The sequence below is a fragment of the Bos indicus x Bos taurus genome, chromosome 1 (genome assembly GCF_003369695.1).
Source record: "Bos indicus x Bos taurus breed Angus x Brahman F1 hybrid chromosome 1, Bos_hybrid_MaternalHap_v2.0, whole genome shotgun sequence".
Classification (NCBI taxonomy): domain Eukaryota; kingdom Metazoa; phylum Chordata; class Mammalia; order Artiodactyla; family Bovidae; genus Bos; species Bos indicus x Bos taurus.
The window spans coordinates 115,057,876-115,064,969 of NC_040076.1; the positions used below are offsets into that span (position 1 = coordinate 115,057,876).

At 33.3% G+C, this 7,094-nt stretch overlaps 1 long non-coding RNA gene across 1 annotated transcript; it reads right to left on the reverse strand.

Moving 5' to 3' along the window:
* Nucleotides 1–420: 420 nt before the first annotated feature.
* On the reverse strand, nt 421–3,617 carry LOC113899106. Its single transcript, XR_003512835.1, has 3 exons — nt 3,578–3,617; nt 2,469–2,663; nt 421–1,370 (listed from the first exon to the last, which is right to left on the reverse strand). It is a non-coding gene; the product is annotated as an uncharacterized LOC113899106 (long non-coding RNA).
* Between the last annotated feature and the right edge of the window lie 3,477 nt (nt 3,618–7,094).

Genomic DNA, 7,094 nt, shown 5'->3' on the forward strand with positions numbered 1-7,094 from the left:
AGTGGATTGTTGGATAATTTAGTAAGAGTATGTGTAATTCTGTAAGAAACAACCAAATAGTCTACCAAAGTGGCTGTACTATTTTTGCTTTCACAAGAGTAATGAATGAGCATTCCTATGCTCTACATTCTTGCTAGCATTTGTTATAGTGAGTGTTCTGGATTTTGACCATCCTAATAGATGTGTAGTGATATATCACTGTTTTAATTTGCATTTCCCTACTGGCATATAAGCTTCCCTGGTGGCACAGATGGTAAAGCATCTGCCTGCAATGCTGGAGACCTGAGTTTGATTCCTGGGTCGGGAAAATCCCCTGGAGAAGGAAATGGCAATCCACTCCAGCACTTTTGCCTGGAAATCCCATGGATGGAGGAGCCTGATAGGCTACAGTCCATGGGGTCGCAAAGAGTCGGACACGACTGAGCGACTTCACTTTCACTTTCATTGGCATATAATGTGGACCATCTTTCCACAAGCTTATATGGAATCTGCATTTCTTATTTGGTCTGTTAAGGTTCATTTTTAAATCAAGTTGTTTGTTTCCTTATTATTGAATTTGATTACTGTTGAGTTTTAAGAGTTTTGTGAATTTTGGATAACAGTCCTTTATCAGGTGCATTTTTGCCAATAGTCTCTCTCAGTTTATCTTGTCTTCTTATTCACTTGACATCATCTTCTGAAGAGCAGAAATTTTTAGTTTCAATGAAGTTTGATTTGTCAAATTTTTTTTTCATGGATTGTGCCACTGGTGTTGTGCTTAAACATTGCCATAAAAAAGGTCATCTAGATTTTCTTCTACAGTATCTTCTAGCAGTTTTATATAGTTTTGCATTTTACATTTAGGTTTGTGATCCATTTTGAGTTAAGTTTTGTGAAGGGTGTAAGACCTTTGTCTAGATTCATTTTTTTTGCATGTGGATGTCCAGTTACTCCAGCACCGTTTGTTGAACTTTTTGTCTTTTCACTCTCTTGATAGTGCCCTTTGATGCTCTTTGATGAACTTATAATCAAGTTTAATTTCTGTTTTCTTTAAAAATTTTTTTTGTATATGTGCATGGTAAAGGTCCAATTTCATTCTTTTACATGTTGATGTTTTCCGGAAAACTTTCTTCAAAGACTGTTCTTTCCCTGTCGAATGGTCTCCTCATCCTTGTCAAAAATCAATTGACCACAGAGGTGACTTTATTTTTATATTCTCAATTCTACTTGTCTATTTGTCTATTCTATGCCAGAACCACAAATTTTGATTACTTTAGCTTTTTAATACATTCTGAAATCAGGAAGTGTGAGTCTTTCAGTTTTGTTCTTTTTCAAAGATGTTATTGCTATTCAGGGTTCCCTTGAATGTGAATTTTAGCATTTGCCCATTTCTGCAAAAAAAAAAAAAAAAAAAAAAGGATTGGGTTTTGATAGGGGTTGCCTCAACAACAGATAACTGGAGGTAGGATGTGAATGCTGACACCTTGCCCCGTTAGGAATATAAACTTCTAACTAGAAGCTGGGAAGAGAGGGAAACCCTGTGTTCTCAAGGGTATTTCTCTTTCACTGATCTGAGATAGGAAAAGGAAACCCATCTTGTTTCAAATGCTATAGATTCTCATTGTTCTTAGTGAGTTTTAGTAGATTTTCTTGAATGAGTGTTTCTTCATTTGCTGTATACCCTTAGGGTCATTTCCAAAGACTCTAAGTAGTTGTTTCTCTAAAATTTTTATTTTACCAGGTTCTTTGGCGAATGTGTCAGCAATGCACTTAACACTGTCATGCTGTTAGTGGAGTTCTCAACGTAATTTAATACAACATTTATAACTTGTTAAATTAGATTTGTCCTTCACAGAAAACCAATTTGAATTATAAATTTATTCATAAAATACTTGTTATAAATTGGTGTGTGGCATCTTCCCCAACAAAGTCAAAGTTTTGGATATTTCTAGGAAATTTTATGTCTTTTTTGGATCAATTAGTAACTTAAGATATGGTTTGATTTTTGTAATTCAAAAATTTTAATTGAAGCATTGTGTGTAAACTGTACACATTTGCAAGGAAAGGTAGTAATCTGAATAATTTCACAAAGCATATTTTCCTTTTTATTTTATTTATAATGCATCAATAAATATTTCTTATTAAAGGTTTAAATAATGCAGTTCTGTATCCCCATAGAAGTTTAATGCATTTATATACATACATGCTTATGTATAATTTAAAACCAAATGTGTCTGTTTTCTGCAACTTCATTTTTTTTTCACTTCATAACAGCTCTTGGAAAGTTTTACTTGTTAGTTGTATCTATCTTCTTCATATTTTTCTTCAGTGATTGCAAAATATTTCATAATGTAGATCACCTTATTTTTTCAAAACACTCCCCTATTGGTAAACATTTAGGTTTCCTTTTTTCTTGAATTTTAATTATAATTATTTGGAATTGGAATTCATTGAACATTACTCATCAAAGTGGATTTGGGTTCAGTTACCTGTAGCAGAAATTCTAAATAATAAGCTCTAACTTTCCTCTTCCACCATACAATTATCAAGATGCTCAGAGTTGGGGTCAGTTGATGATGTTACTGAATTCTTAGCAGATCAGGGTCAGGGATTCTGAGATTCTCCTGGTTTTCCCTTCCAGATCACAAAATGGCTATTTCAGCTGCAGCTTCTCATCCACATTCCTGGTCAAATGAAGGAAAAAAATACAACACACAAATAAAGCTTATGCCCCTGTTAAAGTGCTTTCTTGCAAACTGTACTGTTATGCACTGAATTGTGTCACCCCCTCCCAATTTGTATTTTGTATTCCTAATTCCTAGTATTTCAGAATGTGACAGTATTTACAGATAGGGTCTTTGAAGAGGTAATTAGGTCAAAATGAGGTTATTTTAATGGGCTCTAAGCTAATGTGACTGGTATCTTTATACAAAGAGAAGATTAGGACACAGACACACACAGAAAAAGACCGTGTGAAGATCCAAGGAGAAAGTGACCATCTATAAGCCAAAGAAAGAGGCCTCAGAAGAAACCAACTCTACCAACAATTTGATCTTGGACTTTTATCTTCTAGAAATTGTGAGAAAATAAATTTGCATTGTTGTAAGCCTCCCAGTTTGTGGTTTATTACGACACCTTAGGAAATGAATACATGTACTCAGTGATTATTTTTTTTTTGCTTACATCACACTGATTAGAAGTATGCCACTTGAATATCCTTAGATGTAAGGAAGGCTGGGAAATTTATATATATATATATATATATATATATATACACACACATATATGTATATATATATATATATATACATTTTATAGTTGAATATATTGCTGTCCCTATAAAACCAGGATTCTGATACTATTAATAAATGAAGATATAATAGGTAGTGGATAGTCTCTGTTACTGAGTTCTAAACCCTTTACTTAAATAATCTTATTTAATCTTTATAACAACTCTGAAATATTGAATAAATCAAGGAATCAAATAAAAGGCCATATATTAGTGCACAAAGCACCCTGATTGGATCACAGGCTGTCTGACTGTAGAACCTAGGAATCTAAAATATTTCAACATTTTGTCTGCTATTATGCATAATACCTGAAGAAGGCAATGGCAATCCACTCCAGTCTTCTTGCCTGGAGAATCCCATGGACAGAGGAGCCTGGCAGGCTACAGTCTGTGGGGTCGCAAAGAGTCAGACATAACTGAGCAACTAACACACACACACATACATGCATAATACCATAATTTAATTCTTAACACATATACTTTTATGCATATGAGAAAGATTTTTAGAATAGATTCCTGTGATCATAACCACTGGAGTCTATGCTGATATTAATGTTTAAAATAAGAATATTCTAGTTAAATTGCCTTCTAAAAAGGCATTCCCAAGTAATACTCCCACAAACAGTTTATGTATCCATTTTCTCTCCAATGCTGGATATTAACAATACTATAAATTATATTTCGCTAATCTAATGGATTAAAAATATAAAATAATTTTTAAAATATTTATCTCCCTTATCATCCAGAAATTAAAGAATTTTTTTATACATTCATTTACCATATGTATTTTTTTCATTCATTTTTCTATTTTGTTGACTTTTCATATTGATTGTAAGAGCTCTTTATAGTCTGAGTATTAATTCTTCCTTATATTTGCTTTACTTTTGCTGTCCAATTTATAATTTCTCTTAAATTTGTTTAAGGAATCATTTCTTAAAGCAAATATTTAATTTTTTATGATAAATACTTGCATTTATGTTATCTTAGAAAAATTTTCCCTAAGTTATAGATATGTATACCTATTAGTTCATTTTGCTTTTATGGTTGCCGGTATGTGGTTCTTATGTAAGTTTAACATTTAGTTCTTTTATTCCCCCTATAAAAGGTTTTTGTCTTTTAAAATCTGCAATTTTTCTTATATGTATTGTGTGAGGTAGAAATTTACATTTTTATAAACTTTTAACTGTTTTTTCCGAACATTGTTTTTGAAGTTGTCAAGTCCATGCCTTTTTAAAAAATATATAAGAATAATTTTTTTGTTTATATACCAAAACATTACAATTATACTTCATTTATTATAAACCTTAAATTGGAAAACATGTTTTGATGGTTAATTGTTAAAATATTTGTACTCTTTCTTTAGTTTATGGAAAAATTCTGTTTCACCAGTAGTTTTAACATTAGGGTTGCTCCCTTATGGGAGGCAAATATTGCCTTTGGGGGATTCTCAAGTGGTTGGTGAACATGCCTCTCTATTTGGCTTTTCCACTAAAACTTTTATGCCAGAGCTATTTTTAGTTCCCATCTGTTAGTGGATTAAAATGTTTGATGGAAACTACTTTATCTCAAAGATTTATTCAATCCTTCAGCCACTTGAAAAATGAAGGTTAATCACAAAACACAGTTTTATTCCTTGACTTGAGAGCATCCCATTGAAGGGTTAATATTTCCTTCTATAGAAAAAAGAAGGTTCGTAATTCCCAGGGAATTAACTAAACAGGAGGAATTATCTGATCCAGGGCAATTCCTCAAGGGTCCTATAAAAGTTCCAAGCATTCTGAAGATTGGTACTCAATCTAGTCTGTTTTTTTTGAGCCAGTTGCACTGTGGAAGAAAACATTTTCTCTGATATTTTGTTTTATCAGTATACAATTTAATACTGCATGTATAGAAACATCTCTCAAATTTACTTAGAAATTTAAACAGGAGAATGATATTTTGGGAGAGAGGGGCGAAGGGGGATTCTTTTATAGCAATTAGTAAAATGAAATTAATAGTCTAAATGTTCTTCAAATTTAACACTTATTATAACCCAGAAAATTTGACTATAAATATTCTTGCTGTCTTGATAAACTGTAACCTGTCTCAGCTATATTAGAAGGACTGCAACAGGTCCATCTACATTGAAAAAAGCATAATTGATTTATTTTATAAACTAAATATATAAGATGAGATTTACTTGTGTATATTTCCCTGTAAACTGGGGAATATTGATTTACTTTGTGAACACTTTTGGTTACAGACCAGTCCATCTCACTGACTTCTCACTAGTCTATTTCTAAATTAACTGCATTGTTTTAGATTCGATGTATCTAACTGAAATATCATGTGCTACAAATAAATAAATAAATATAAGAATTAATAGTTTTACTGAAGTGAAGAGATAATTTACATTCTTAAAAAGTGATTTATGAACTCTTAGTGTGGACATTAGAAAATAAATTATTTTGGTGGCTGTGTGTGAACAAATTCTTTCAAGGGACAGATATCTACTTAAAAATTTAACAAGCACTTCTCACACTGTTGTTTTGTTTTCCTGATTGTCGTTATCCAGCAGTACATGATTTGCAAGCTCTCTTCTTATTGCTTGGGTTGCAAAAACTGTCATGAATTAAATATGTTGTCTATGGAGTATAGCTAATCTAGAAACCAACATCATGTTATGCAGTTTAACCTTGACTTTCTTTGACAATTGTTATAAAAACTGCTTTTGGTTTCAATCCAGTCCTGTTTGATAATCACACTTTGCATTGCTTCTCAGAGAAAATCCTTTCCTATGATCTGAGTGGGGAAGTTCTAGGTTCATTGTATACATCAGGTCTTCTTAGGTAAGTGAAAATAATAGCTGATGCAAACTCCTTGTTTAAAAAACAATAGCTGTTCCTATATCTTTGAACAAAGGTCAATGAAATAACAACAACAACTCAAAAACTTTCTTCAGAAAACACATCTCAGAAAAAAACACCCTTGCAAGCATATCCTTAGAGACTGGTATAGAGGAAAGATCCTAGATTTCAGGCTACATGGATGTTGGATTGATCCCAGGCTCCCACCTGCCTAAGGGAATTTTAGCAGCAATTAATTTTACTCTTCCATATCTCAGCTCTTTCTAGAGTTGGGTTGCAAATGCCCAAGTCATAGATTGTTGTGTGTAACAGGAGAATTACAATATAGAAAGCACCTGGCACAGTGCTAGCAACAGTGGGACCTTCTAGATAAACATTCCCTGATCAAATTATTCCCCCTAGGTTTCAACTCGCCACTGAGTTTTGTAGGGTTTTTCACTACTGTATGTTTCCACACCCTGCTGAAATTGGACTCAGGACAGAGAAACACTAAGGCAGGTAGCCTGCGGAGGGAAGAAGTAGAGGGGTAGGGAGGGTTAAGTTATTGGGGCAGAAATATGGTGTTATAAAGCTTTTAGAAAATGAATTTTTGCATATTGTCAGCAGTCATGGACTATGCTAAGAATACTGGTGTGATGGTTAATTTTATGTGTCAACTTGACTGGGCTAGGATTTCCTGGGTGTGCTTGTGAACAGATTTCAGGATGAAATAAGCATTTGAATCAAAAGACTGAATAAAAAAGATGGCCTTCACCAATGTGAAGGGCATCTTACAATCCATTCAAGGCTTGGGTAGAACAAAGTGAAAGAAGGGTGAATTCTCTCTCTCTGAACTGAAACAACCATCCTCTGCTGCTCTCAAACATTGGTGCTCCTTGTTCTTGGGTCTTCTGACTCAGAAGGTCTTGTACCTCAGCTACCCATTTTCAGGCCTTTCAAAAAGAACTGAATTACATCATCACCAGCTCTCCTGGTTCTCC